Source organism: Parasteatoda tepidariorum, chromosome 7 (genome assembly GCF_043381705.1).
Source record: "Parasteatoda tepidariorum isolate YZ-2023 chromosome 7, CAS_Ptep_4.0, whole genome shotgun sequence".
Classification (NCBI taxonomy): Eukaryota; Metazoa; Arthropoda; class Arachnida; order Araneae; family Theridiidae; genus Parasteatoda; species Parasteatoda tepidariorum.
In genome coordinates, this window is record NC_092210.1 from 83,800,453 (window position 1) to 83,816,742 (window position 16,290).

A 16,290-nucleotide genomic window follows, 5' to 3' on the forward strand; every position below is an offset into this window, starting at 1 on the left:
ATTAAATTTACTAATAAATACGATTTACCACAACTGTTTTTCAAGTATATCACGATTATTAGATAATCATGAAGTTTAGCAGTATTTTGATATTAATACTTTTCAAAATTCGAAATGGTTCATAATTATATATGGCAGTACTTTTACTTTCGTTACTTGTACCGCCGGTACAAGTAAAAAGTACGTACTTTTACTTGTGCTTCGTTACTTTTCAAATTTAGTACTTTTACTTGTACTTTCGTTATTTTTTTAGGGAAAAAGTACAAGTATTTGTAACGGAAATGTCGAATGAAATCGTTACTTTNAAAAAAAAAAAAAAAAAAAAAAAAAAAAAAAAAAAAAAAAATTAATTTAAAAAAAAAAAATGCTTGTGTTTTTTTTAATTTATAAAATTAATGTGCAATATATATATATATACATTCACAGCTAACTTCGTGTTTAAATACCTTCTGTTTCAACTTATACTGCACTTTNCACTGATTATGTACATAAAAGGTGATTTAAAGTAAGAACAACAATAAAAATAATTGAATTAAAAAAACAGCTATAGGCTAATAGAATAACAAAAATAAATTTGAATAGAATTTATATAAAGTGCGTTTTTCAAGTAGCCTATTTCAATCTGGAAAATGTGGAAAGAAAGGATTTTTCTACATCAAGACCCATCTTCACAGTGTAAGAACTCTCGGGGAAAACAAATTTTTCACATAACTGATTTGTCAAAACTTAGTAAGTAGAAATTCGTAGAAAAAGACATTAATCTAAAAAAATTATTTAAAAAAGGAATATAACAAAACATAATTTTGGAATTTGAAACACGACAATGGAAAAATAGAATTTAAAAAAAAAAATGGAATTTGTAAAAAGTGGTAGCCTGCCGTTCTTTAAGTAGCCTATTTTTGTCTAGAAAATTGAAGACCACAGTAGAAGCACTGACTATGTACATAAAAGGTGATTCGAAAAAGAAAAAAAAAACCTATTTTGTACCCGAAAAGAAAGGGTATTTTCTCAGTATGGCCCATATTTACAGTGTAAGAACTCTCGGAGAAAACCTATTTTTCACATCTTTGATTTGTCAAAACTTAGTAATCCTCAAAATTCAAAATAGCAATCTAATCTTTTTGTTTTGTGAAAAATGGAAAAACATTTTTCTTTCTTTGTCTTGTCTTCAATTATCTTTTAGGAGATTTTTTCCCCATTCCTTCATTTTTTTGTCAGATATAAAGTGAAAAACACTTTTTTTTATTAAAATATTTTAGTCACTTTTGTGATCAAAGATTTAAAGTTCATTACTGTAATGTTTAAAGTGAACCTTTATCACCGCGAAAACTATTCCTCACGTATTTCTATTACGATGCCCCCTACGAGTTTCCTTTTATGTCTGAAAAACAAAACTAATGTTTAGTTTCTTTATAAAACGCTGTTTTAAAGCTTTTTATTTTATTTACTTTTATTATTTAAGTTGCGATTGTTTTTTTTAATAGTCCATGTATTCTTATGTTATCAATTTTGATTTCAAATCAAGCTTAGGGCTGAATAATAACATTGTTATATTTTTAAAAAAATTGCAGAGGGAGAAAGGAAGAGAATATTCAAATTTATTACTATCTTGAAACATTGCAAATTTTAACCATACATTCGTATGTCTGGAATTTAATTACAATGTACTAAGGTTTCACATGAGCAAAAATATAGCTCAAATTCTTTCACTGCATGCAGAGTAGGCATTGTTGAATAATTTTTGCGGAAATTAAAAGAGAGCTGTTTAGATTTTTCAGGTTGGTAAAAGTATTTGGTTGGTAGAAGTATATTAAGATAAAGGATTTATGACTGAACATTGCATCAATTTTTCTAAGAAGGCATTAAAATCTTTAAACATACTTTCAAATTATAGTAAAGGCTAAAACAAACAAAAACGAATGCATTATATTGTTTAAATAAAAGTGATAAGTTTCATTTCTTAAAAAAAAATATTAAGCTAGATTATTATAATTTCTGCAGCTAAATTCTTAAAAAATTACGAAATTACCATTAAATTCAAGCTATTCGATTAAATTTACTAATAAATACGGTTTACTACAAACTATTTTTCAAGTTTATCACGATTATTGGATAATTATGAAGTTTAGCATTATTTTGATATTGATACTTTTGAAAATTCTAAATGGTTCATAATATTGTTTTATTATATCCAGCAAACCTGCGCAATACATATTTACATCATCTACTCTCAGTTTATCTCCTCGCCGACAAATACTCCTACCAATTTTATAACCTACGGGTTTTGTGATGTTCTTAAAAATGAATTCATTTTAAAATATGTTTAGAAAAAAAAATCTTATTCGAGATATCTTATTTATTGTCATTTATCATTTTCTAGGTGTGGAATTCTATACACTGATGTTTGTATCGGAAGAGGAAATGCATTTGGTTGAACAGAAATGTCATCATTAGACACTGTAAAGTTTAACTTTACACCTGATTGACACATACAAAGCCATTAGAAACAAAACTAAGAACTCCAAGTGACATATGTCTATGTAACTTAACATAACCCCCAGACGCCTGTCATATTAGAAACATCCTATAAGACAGTTCGACAGGTAGAAAAAAATAGATATCTTTTTCTGTCTCTCTGACATTCGTAGAAAATGGTTGTATACATATTTTTTACTGAGCTTTCGAAGGACGATAAAATCGCATGTGATATAACAGTATTTAGGCAAAATATTATTTCACCTTTTGTTTTCAAAACTTAAAATTATCACGATTGCAAAACCAATTGATTGCATGGCATGCATTTTAATTAGTCCTACCAATTTTTATCAAATATATAACTTAATTTTCTTTGCAAAAATAAAGCTTTCTGATTGAAACTGTAGCTGAAAATTATCAAGTAAATGAAGGAATATTATTTAAAAAAAATAACAGTTAATGTTATAAATATTACAATTGTATTGGTGCTACAGATTTTGATATGTTATGTATTTATTTGTGCCGCTTCCTTAACTCTACATTGTACATTATATGTTATGCCTCTTTAGTTTTAAAATGTACTAATTGTTGAAGACTGCGCTACACTAGGTAAATGTGGTAATACAAATCAAGCTGCATTTTATAATCCTCATTTTCATCTTTAAAATGTAATTTTTAAACCTGACAATTTGCTGAAATTCCGGGAATTCTGTAATTATTGGAAACTGATAAAGGAAATGCCATATTTATTATTATATTATTCAATATTATTGTACTTGAAATACCCATGCAACATTTTATGTAAGCTATGTGATAATGAATAAATTCACACTAATATTTTTATTTATAAACAGAAGTAATTTAGGTGTTATTCTGAGCTCTGATAAAGCTTTTTAAATAATGACAAAATTAAATAAACATATTTTGCTAAGCACTTTTTTTATTTATGTAAACTATTTCCGTTCAACTGATTTTAAAGACGCCTGAGATGGCGAAAACTTACTTAGCAATGATTCAAAGGAAAAACAACAAAAGATATGCAAGCTTAAAAAAAACAGGTTTGTTCATATTTCACAGAAAACAACATATATATATTTCGTTACTTATTTAAAAAAATTAGATTTAAATCACATAATGTCATTTAAAAATAATGTTTCACTGATGAGACTATTACAGCTGATGGAGTTTTTACAACAACATGGAAATGTTTCTTTGAGTTGCAATATGCCTAATGGTTCTTAAATTGTGTTTCTAACATGCGTTGCAAAAATGGTGAAGCAATTGGAAAGAAACCAACTCAGTAAGCAAATTTACACTTTTTCAATTTGCAATTAAAAAAAAACTACGTGAAAGGAACTTTTCCTTTTTGTATAAAAATAAACTTCCTATAGATAAGGAAAAAAAATCAAATTTTAAAGTGTTTTGTGGGACTTCTTTACGATGAAAGACCCTTAAAATGTTACGTCCCTGAACCTCAAGTATCGAAAAGTCTTTCCAGTAATTCTCTTTTGAAATGACAGGACCATCACTCTCAAAATTCAATTGAGCTCTCTCCTCACAGTTATGACGCTCTTGATAAATGGCCACCCCTTGAATTGGGCGTGCGACTGAAAGGCCAGTATTGATGTTTAAAGTCAAAATTTAGAAAGGACGCACAAGTTACAAACAATTTGCGTTGTTTTCGGAATTCTTCCTTATCAGTCAGGAGTTAGTCTTTCAGAAAAGATAAACTAGAAACGAATTTATTCTCTTTTTCAAAATTTATTTCTGTAATGAATTTTGATATCGCTACATCATTTAAGATTTTGAAATCTGACATTTGGTGTTGTTCAAAAATTTTATTGGCTTTTAATTGTTACTTTCAAAAGCCAATATGAATTGCTCGAATTCACCCAGTTTACTGATTCTTATTAATTCAAAAGAATAAGTATTCTCTTATTTATTTATTAATAGACATAAACATCCCTTTGTTGCTTCTAGGCTTTTCTGAATAAATATTCAAGAAGACGGAGAGAGAAAGATCTTTACTAACGATCTAACTAATGACATCTCTGAGAAAGACGCAATAGTTGTTTCAATATTTAATTCAAGATCTTAACTGCAATAGATTTTCTGAGGCTATTTTTCTTTCTTATCTTTAAAAAAAATAGACACGAACGCGAAATTATTCTAATAATTTATTATTTATTTATTTTTTATTTATTTAATATTTATCATTTTTTTATTTATTTTTATTTATTATTTGTTAATTTTTTATTTATTTATTTATTTATTTTGTATCAAATAATGGCTGAATACCCGTTCTTCGTATGGACTGGAAAATGTAAGCAATAAGTGCTCAACATCACTGCGAAATCTTGCATCAAACTGAAAGACATATACCAACACAATTAAGAAAACTATAATAATTCTATTTTATAAATTTATTAATGGATTTTGTCCCTCCCAGTGACTTTACGTTATTAGATTAATCAAAACATGATTTCAGTAGTTCCTCCCATCAAAATAAAACTAACAGTATTTAGAATCATATGACATGATACAGTTGCTCGAGGCCGACTCATGATAGTCCAAATTTACCACAATCACGTGATTTAATCCAGCTTGATTGTAGCTCAGCTCCAAAGTATTGATGCAGTTTTAATAGGCATCGAATATACTAATATAGTTCATTATAACTATGTTTGTACATTTAGTACCGATTAAAATTGAACCAATTACCATAATAACAGTAGTGCCTTTTCCCAAAACTAATTAAGCATCAATATCGTCAATAACAGGACGATTTTTTTTTTTTGCATTTCTAAAAGATTGAGCGCAATTTCTCTATTAGTTTTTCTTTATAGCATTTAGAAAAATGCTTTGATATATTAGCTAATGTATAAGCTCTTAGAGTATATAAGCTTATTTTTTAATTAAAATTAATTAAGCGTCAATGGCGCCAATAATAGTTTGGCGATTCCTTACTGGTCTCTCGAAAGGATTAGCATCGTTTCTCCATAATTATTGCTTTTAACATACTATTTTTAAATTCAATTTGTAATTATTACAAAAATGAATTAAGCATCAATAACTTCAATAATAGTATGGCATTTTTTTACGTTTTTCCTAAACAAATTTGTATCATTTCTCTATTACTCTTGCTCTGTAATTTAGGAACGAAATTTTTTTTGAGAGTAAGTGTAAGGATAAATTTTGTCATACTTCTATGACTGCAATTCCAAAGATGCTATTTTGAGGAACCATTTCAATATTTTTTTTCATTTTACAAATACATTTATTCTCTGTTTGTTATTAAATGTTTCTCCGTACAGAAAGTGGCATAAGACACTGCATCAAATTCACCTGGTGTACAAAAATGAAGCCTATCATTGGTTTTAAAACAAACGAATTTTATGAAAAGGCAATTGTTCAATTGTACAAAAATGAACCCTACCATTGGTTTTATTACAAACGAATTTTATGAAAAGGCAATTGTTCAATTGTACAAAAATGAACCCTACCATTGGTTTTATAGCAAACGAATTTTATGAAAAGGCAATTGTTCAGTTGTACAAAAAGGAAATCTATCATTGGTTTTATAACAAACAAATTTTATGAAAAGGCAATTGTTCAATTGTACAAAAATGAACCCTGCCATTGGTTTTATAGCAAACGAATTTTATGAAAAGGCAATTGTTCAGTTGTACAAAAATGAACCCTACCATTGGTTTTATAACAAACGAATTTTATGAAAAGGCAATTGTTCAATTGTACAAAAATGAGCCCTACCGTTGGTTTTATAAAACGAATTTTATGAAAAGGCAATTGTTCAATTGTACAAAAATGAACCCTACCGTTGGTTTTGTAAAACGAATTTTATGAAAAGGCAATTGTTCAATTGTACAAAAATGCACCCTACCATTGGTTTTATAAAGCGAATTTTATGAAAAGGCAATTGTTCAATTGTACAAAAATGAACCCTTCCATTGGTTTTATGACAAACGAATTTTATGAAAAGGCAATTGTTCAGCTTTTGTGTCAACAGTAAAAACTCAATACGGAAATAGTTTCTGACATTAATTTAGTTTTTAAAAAAACAGTCACTTCCCTTGCATGTTAATTTGAAAAATCCAATAAATTGCATTATTTGTTTAAAAGCATATCAACTCTAAACTATATTGCCGTATTTTTGGACTGACTTGATTTGGTGCAAACAAGCACACGGGATACGTACTTTACTATTACTAAGATTCTATTACTTGGACCTCAATAAGTTGACATCAGAGGTTGTAGTTTAAATCTGGGCTTATAACAGACATAGATCTCCATACTTGCTTTAAGCCTCATTTAAAATGAATTCCAATATCCCTCGAGTTAATTCATCTTTCAAACACGTGTATGCTATTTCAATAAAAGTAACATTAGTTTTATCGAACCATTTTCATAAAATTCAAATAAAAAAAAATCCATTAATAGGAGTTGGAAAAAGAAAAATTCTTATTAAATTCAAAATAACTTCGAGAAATCCCGAAACAAAATTTCCTCTTTAAACATGCATGGTTAGGAAAACGAGAAGATTCAAGATTCGTAATTATTTTAACATTTCATTTCAAGATTTATAATATTTTCTGAGAAAAATATAAGTTAAGAACTTTCCCCACATTATAAAGATATTCTTTAGGTAGAATATTTAAAATTTCCTTTCCAATGAATACGAAGCAAAGACAACGCAAAAGCTGTAAAAAAATGAAATATTTTCCATCATGAATAATTCATTATTCATTTAATCATGTACTTAAAATATGCACCAATTCTTTCACAAAACCAAACTTCTTCACCTTTTACGGAATTTATATATTTGAACGAGAAACCTTTGTTAAAGAAAACCGTATTTTTCCTGATAATATTTTTGAAAACTATTTGATGTCCTCCGCTAATATTTTTTTTCTTTATTTATTGGAGACATGCATGTGAATTGAATATATTTGAGTTGATTGTTTTCTATGCAACTCTGTCATTACATGTTGCTTTGGTAAAAAAGATTGATCCAACATAAAACTTTTGTTCTGAAAATGTTTGTTATGAAATTGATTTTTTCGAGAAGAATAGTTTTATCTGAATTTACATAAAAGTATATGAGGTATCCGAAAATTGAAAATTGACCGATTTTTAAGAAAAAGGAAACAAAAATCAATAATATAAAAAAAATTTAAAAATATATTTAAAGTACAGTATTTTGATTCTGTTAATTTTCTGCTGATGTAGAATGCTACAAAATTGTAACTTTGAAACTTCTTGGATAAAAAAGTAGTTTGTAAAATAAATTTCGCTATGAAATACGCTTAAAGTTCATAACATAAGCGTATATACATGGTGCCAGTTCCTGTGCTGTAACCTGATATCAGTTCTCAGATCCGTCAGTTAGAAGTCGCCTTAAGCTAGAAGTCCCGCCAGACTATATAAGCTGGAAGCTGATCCCTGCGCCCGACTAGGAAGCAGTGGGGATTTCCCGGAGAGAGAGCGGGGTTGACAACGAACCGAAAAAGACGTGATGGATATAGACTCCAAAGAGAAGATATGATTATACCAAACATTAAAAGACGAACTCTTACTTATTGTTATTCGTGTGATTGTTAATCGTCCGTCCTTATGAAAATTTAATCTTCAATATATATGTTTTTGTTTAAAAACAGTGCCTATTTATTCCAAGACGACCACTCATGCCGTCCCCACACACACACACACACATATATATATATATATAAATGCTACTATATCTTTTTATAAACCTAATTGGATTTATTACGTTCAATAATTTTAGAGCTCTTCAAACTACTTTAAAAACTAGTATGCTAAATTTAATTTAAAAAAGAAATTGTAAATTTTAAATTTAGAAAATAATTTGTTGTATAATATTTTAATCAGTGGACAGAAAAAAATACTACCTGCCAAAAAAACAGAGCAGTTCTTATTTTTATTTACTATTAGTTAACATCTTAAACAGGCTTAAAATTTATTATATAAATGGAATATTTTTTAAAAAAATAATGTATGTTGCAAAATATAAAAAAAATGATGAAGGGGCATACTACATGTTTCAACTTTGTCTCATTAATTTATACAAATAATAAAATTCGTATTTTTTCCATTGTAATCAGTTAATTAGAGGTTGAGAAAAAAGAAAGAATTTTGTTTCAAAACCAGGTTCTTAACATTTTCGAATGTCTATTTTCTGAAAACATTTAGTATTTCTTGAAATACATAAAAGCAATATCATTTTTAAAATAAATTTATTTTAAGAAACATTCTTTAAGCAAATAATTAAAAAAAATAATTTTTTTATTTGATTAGATACAGTTTATTCGTCATTCGGGAATTGCAAATTATCTATTTGTTTACTATTTGTTTTACTTTTAACTTCAGTTTTCTAAACATTTAAAAAGGTGAATTTAAGAAAAAAAAATCTTTAAAAAAATTAGACGATATATAAGACTAATTTAAACATTTAAAAAATAGTGTGAGGTTATGTAAATTTTAATATACTCTCTTAGATAAATTAAAACTCAAAGAAGTAAAAATTAAAGAAGTAAAATTTAAGAGAAAGAGGAGAAAAAAGAAAGGGGGGGGGGAGAATAGCAGTTTTTATCAGAACCTTTTAAACTCTTAAAAAAGAATGTCTGTAGGATTTTCGAAATCGGGTTAAAATCGAGTTTTCTTAAAAAATAATAATACATATGTGGATTTTAAAATCATTCTGAAAGCTGAAAGAAACCTAAATATTTTTAGAATTAATTATATTATTTCAACCAAAATTATTAATGTACGTTAACGTTTTAGGTCTGTATGATAAAAGGCTCCGACAACACACTGCCGATCCTCATGTAAATTGGCCTCTTGAATTGGAATTTTGCTTCCATTTCTCCCTATCACCAATCTTTTCCCGAAAACACCCCCTCTATACTGACGTATTTCTTTTTAGAACTAGAGAGGTGACCAGTTCTAAATTATTAAGAATTTTGATTAGGGCTTTTGCAATGAAATGGTTTTAGCAAATTTCCTAACTTAAATTGCAAAATACATAAACAAATGAAATAAAATATTAAAAATTATCGTTTTTGTTCAATTTTTTTTTCAAAAATTTAACTTATTTAATTTATTAATCATCTTCTAACCTCCTTTTTTTCTCTCTTAAACCCCTCCGAATAATAAAAATATTCAAATAAACGTTTGCTATAAACGGGAGAAAGGGGATCACATTAGGAAACCCTCGTACAGTGATAGTTTAAAACATTCTTGAGAGAGCTTCAAGATCTCTTCAATGGAAAAAAAAAATCAAGTCCTAAATTTTATCTGAGGGGTTAGACGGCTGAAGAATTATTAATCATGAGCAGTTGTATCTAACTGAAGATTTTTGGGAAAATTTATCCCCTTAAATTTCGGGAAAACCATTTTGGATGAAAATTTTTCAATCGAATTATTTTAGACTCATTTTATTCATATTTTTCTGCAAGACACCCTTTTCTTCCCTTAAACATTTGAAATATTGCAAATGTTTCTACTTAATTTTGACAGATTATTATTTCTAAAGGAATCTTCCTAAGTTTCTCGTGATAGCTTCATGATCAATACACCCTCACACTCTTTCTGCCACAATTATGTCCAAGCATTTTTATTAAGTACAGTTGTTTTGGAGAGAAAGTAGTTGCTTGAATATTGAAAAGGTCGAAATAAAGTTTAAAAAAACACCCAGGAAACTTGAAAAACGATTTTAATTATTTTTTCGATTTTAATTATTTCTTCACTACTAAAATGTTTCCTAACTTAAAAATGTGGAAAACACCAAAACAGTTCCCTAACTTGCTACAACAGTTAATGTTTTACAACTTTTTATCTCATTAGCCCCTAAGAAAAAATGCAACTCTTAAAGTTATCCTCCTCCCTGAAGATAATCAAATTCAAAGTCAATTTAAAAAAAAAGTAAAATTAGAAGGGAGGAATGTTCTCAGAAAACGATGGTTATTGGTGAAAAACAGTATCAAATTCGAATTTTTTTTTTCAAATCTCGATTTTTATTCTATTTGTCTGTTTACAGCGCAGGTGTGATTCGCTGCAATACTCAGTTTTGGACTATATATTTAGTTTACATATATATNTTTCCCACATACATATAGCGTGTCTTATTTTTATTTATTTTTTAATTTTGGATAATGTATTAATTTAGAATTTTTCGAGACATTTTAAAACAAAAAGCGTAATGCGGAAATATACGGTACTTCAGACTTTCTATTTAGCAAAAATGAATTGCTTGTGGCTTTTTCTCGTTTCTTTGATTTCGTATTAATTATTACTAAATGGCCCACATTTTTAAATTAGAAGACATTTAAATTATATTTTTTCCATTTCCTTGGTTCTTATAAATTTTACAGTGACTTAAATATAAAATTGTTTACAGAAACGTATATTTACGAATCAATTTCAAAACATGCTTTAACATCATCTTTCACATACTAATGTCATAATATATTTTTATATGTTAATATATTTTTTAAAAGGCGCTTTAATATTCAGAGTTAGATTGGTGGCAATTCAATCTGTAAGTTTATGTTTCTATATTTTGAAAACAGATATTTTGCAATTTTGGGCGAAAATTTTGAAATTCAGTGGGTGCCTTTCTGTGGCGAAATATAATTCTTGATGGTCGATTTATTTTGAACACGTTTTTTTTTTGCAGATTGATTTTCGTGAGTGTGCAAGTGGCAAATAAATAATTTTCACATTGGTTTGAGATCACGAAAAGATATTATCACTTACTTACAAATAATTTTAGTGATAATGTATATCGAGATTTCTATATTTTTGTTAGTTGAACAATGCATGTGAACATTTGTTTCGATTGAAATCTTGCCTTTTATATACTAATATAGTTTACTTTTTTAAAATTTGTTTCAACATTTTAACATTTAGAAAATCCAATTATCAAATTATCAATCCGTTTCAAAAACGTTTTCAATGTCTCAAATATGAACAGAAACATTTCTTTTTTTATTTAAAAAAATGAAAGTTAAATTACTTATTTGAGACAATAAATTAAGTCAACGCAAAGGCATTGCTTCAGTAAAGATTTTCGAATTAAAAAATGTATCCAAAACAAATACACTGTTTACATTATAAGTATCATTTCTTTGTATTTTTGTTCATTAAAATAACTCTTGTATTAAATGCTGTTTAGCAAAGTGATAAATAATTCTGTTGGTATAAGTGGTTTATTATTAAAAATTATTGCTCCTCTTGGCAAATTGAAATAGTTTAAGCTCAGCAGCGGTTTTCGTACATTAATTCCCATTGGAAGATGGATTTTCACCCTCTGCATCTCGTATCAGGTAATAGAATAACTTATTGCTTCATCTCTTATTTAACGGAGCTGAAGGCAAATTTTGGAAAATTCCACGTAACTATTTGAAATTGCTTTCGCACCTGAACCGTGGAGCACAGAGGGCTTTAGTAAATGTCATTCTAATTCAGATGCGAATATCGGGCCCCATTTGTTTCTGTAATGACTAGCTTAAATCTTTTCCCAAAGAGGAGGGAAATGTGGCATTTGCATATTGTTATAAGGTTTGTTGCCTCGAGACTTGTTTCCATGCATAACAAGGTGGATTAGGAATGTTTTCAATCGATACATCTTGGATTCAGATGTCTGGATGTGTCATGTTTATTTTACCCCACAAGGATGATTCCTATTTGGATGGATGGAGGTTTCTTAAGAAGGGTGACACCTCAACAAGATGCTCCAAATCTTATGTTTTTGTCACAATGCGTGATTATGTATATTTTGCTCAAAATGATTTACAATTTAAATGGCTGAATGAATAGTGTAATTTGTTTCACAAACCCAGAAAACAGACTAAAATATGCGTTTTTAGCATATTTTTTGTAGAGCTATAGGATATTGTACCTTACATATTTTTCTGAGGTTGTTTAAAATTAAGATCAATTAAACCAATTTGCTTTTTTTCCCTGAAATAAACAATATTTTTTTTTAAAAAAAAACACTTATAATTTATCTTTGCATATTTTGATTGTCTTTCTCATTAGTGGTGATGATTCAGTCGAAATTTCCTCCACAGTCCACATTGACATTAAAAACTCGATTTCAATTGTTTCTTCAATACATTTACAGTTCAAAAAGTGCAATTAAGGTGGTTTTAACGACATCCAAACCATATACTTAAGCAACAAATTCAAAAAAAATTGCCTATTGGATTTAAACTAAGAAACATTTGATGTATTTTCAAAATTTACAAAATTTAAAAGAATTTTCAATACTTGCTTCAATTCAGTAATCTGGAATTATTAATCATTGCATCGATTCAAAATGTCAAGTTTAAGAAAATTTTATAAGACATTTTAACAAATTAAATTAACTAGACGGTTCCTCTCAAAGGAATGAATTAAACATTTTTTTTTTTAAATATTAGCTTAACTATAATTTATTTTTATGATTATATTTTCTTCTCATTTCATACTAAGCAACGGTGTTTATTTTCTATCTTAAAAATTTAGAAATGATAAATTTCTTAAATCTATTAACACTTTTAAATTGCAATTTTTTAAATTTTTAACTACTACACACTTTTTTTTTTAAATTTTCCACCTTAGTTCAAATATTGCTTCTCACACACGTGACTTTAGGACTATAAGTTTTCGTTACATTAAAGGTTCAAATTTACGTAAATTAAGAAGAAATTTTTCAATTATTGAAAAAAATACCCTATCTAATTATATTCTTATATTTCTAATACGAAATCGATTTTTTTATTCGAGTTATCGAGTTATTTTAGAAAACGATTTATTTCATGGAAGAAAAAAAAACCACGAACGTTCTTAGTTTTCACTTTCTTTTTTCGTTAACAAAAGCAAAATAAACCTAATATCATATGAAGAATAAAAACAGCAATAAAGTTACATATATAAATGCCCAAATAATCTTAAATTTATTTAATAAAAACCTGCTCTCGCATAAAAAGAGAAGAAGAAAAAAGAACAGGGATATGTGACAATGAAATTGCTGGAACATAATGTCCAGCCATTGTAAACAGACCATAGCTGGATTTGATTGTCCACTACCAGACGATTAGTTTAATAGCCCTTCCATTCATAACTGCTGCCATCAAACAGCACCGTCAGCTCTTACAACGCCATCTAGTGGTCTCGGCGAGTGATTGCTTTCGCCTCTAAACAATGCGAGATTTCCTCTTCACCCTTTACCCACTTGATGAATGGACATTCTCTATCTGTTTACGCACTAAGCCCATATATCCTTGACAGGATACAAGACGAACGATCTTTCTTTAAGCAGAATAGCATATCTAAGATGGGGGATTCCTTGCATTAAGAAGGAAGGCTGGTGCATCGTAATTACTTGTCGGTTATACTGGAAGATAAGGGCATAAAAAAGGAAGTGGTTGTAATAAAATAAAATAGAGAGCTTTATAAGGCGGCTTGTATTGCAAACATTTTACCTTATGTTGGGAAGAAATGCTTCGGGGAAATAGCTTTGAAAGTGCCAGAGAGCACTTTTTTAATGCAATGACTGAAGCTTAAAAGATGCATGCATATTTGATATTGCTATATAAATGAATGCGGAAAGAAAGTATTTTGCTTTTATCCCGGATAAGAAAAGCTGGGTTGAATTTTAACTGAATTTGTTCGATAAAATACTTTTTTTAACAGTAGTTATTTTTATTTAATTTTTATTTAATTTTTTTTTAAGAAAAGAAAAGAGTTTTGTGAATTTAATAGCCATAAATCTTTCTTTCAGAATCAATAATTGATTAAAAAAATTGAATTTGATGTACAAATGAAGTATTGAATTTTTTAATAAATTACATTTATAATTTTATAAATAATATTATAAATTAAATGTATAAAAAGTTCATTTATAATAATATAGAAATATAAATTTAAATATATGGTATTTTATATTCAAATGAACTAATCTAATCATCAAACTATAACAAATGTTTCTGAAAATCTATTTAAAAAAAAAACGGAAGAAATTTTTCATTCACATTTTGCCTCCATTTTGTTAAAATTTCAGTTATTTGTTTTAAATTAAATTTCAAAATTAGTTCTTAAGATAGCCGACATGTTACAATGTTAATTGAGAAAAAAGTTAATTTGTTCATTTTTTTCAATAATTATCACTATCTACAATAGCAACTCATTAAATGATCAAAAATTATAGGCACACGTGTAAATACATTAGTTGGAATGATTCAATATCATCTGTTTCATTGAAACATTGTTTCATTTTTTTCTGCCAGCAGTGTCATACATTAACGATGTTTATGACTAGTTTTTAAACATTGGTGAGAAAAACTAACTAGGTTTCTTAGGTAAATTCCTTCGGCTATTTTTATTTATTGATTTATTTCCATAGCTTTATTTTAATCGTAAGTAACTTTGAGACATCCAGTAAAATGTACTTGCATTATTTTGTTACGAAAATTATGAAATTTTTTGACAAACATTATTATTTTTTTTCGTCTTATCCTACGTTCATTTTGTTTTTACTGCTTTTAATTGGAATGTATTTTTAAAAGAAACATTGCTTTAAATAGGAATAGAAACTATTTAAGCTATATTTTATTTTAAGTCTAGTTATATTTGTGAAATATAATACTATTTGTATCATTTGTTTCATGAAACCTTTTTTTTTAAATTTTAAAAGGCCTAATTCTACTGTGTAGAAAAAGATTCAAAAATTACATTTTGATTCTTACAATTAAAGAAAGTGTTTTTTTTTCTAGATAGCGTCTTCTAAAAGTAAGAAAAGCTTATTCGAATGAAAATTGGAATTCATTATGCTTTTCAAAAATGGAAATAGATTTTAAAGTTTTTGAAATAAATTTTAATTGTGATAATGAAATCCATGTTGACTATATTTTAAAACAAATGCTGAATTTAAATTCCTGTAAAACATTTAGCTAGTGCTAAATTAAAATTTTAAAATTTTGAGGAAACTTTTAGGTTAACTATTGGAAAGTTGTATATTTTAAAATAATTTTGATTAACTAGAAGTAATATTTTTTAGCTGTAAAAGAATTATTTCTACGATTTTTTTCCATTATTATTGGATTCCACATTAATCAAATGCATTTTCAATGCTAGACAGATAAAAGAAGTTACGAAAAGAGTAAATTATTTCAAGAAGTCAAGAAATATTTCATAAAAAACTATATTATAATTACAGATATTATTTAAATATATTATTTATTAATATTATTTAAATAAGGACTTCAGGAAAATTAAACCTCGTAAAAAATGTGAAAAATTGAAGCAAATTAAGCATGGTCTTGTTAGTGTTAAATATTACATATTTTCGCAACAGTTTAGATTAAAAATGTAAAACTATAACGTTAATAAACTATTTTGTGTCTCGTAAATTTAAGGAAAAAATTATTTTACGATACATTTCTATATATGTATTATGATCATATAAGAAATCGAAATAACATTTGATTAAAATTGTTTAAAAAAAAGTATAAGATTAACTTTTAAAAATATGTACCTTAAGCTTAAGCAGCTTTTAGAAACTGATACCAATTTTAAAGTAACATGATTAAAAAAAAATTTGATTCTAAAATAAAACTGATTAGTAATTTATAATATAAAAACTTGCAGTTAGAACAAAATACTTTCCCTCGAATTCGATAAAGTTAATATCACTGCAATCTCACGAGTTGTATTCTCCGGTTTGCATCAATTAATGATTTTATCGTATTTTCATCAACTTAAAATGGCGTGGTGTGTCATCGGACATCTTAATTG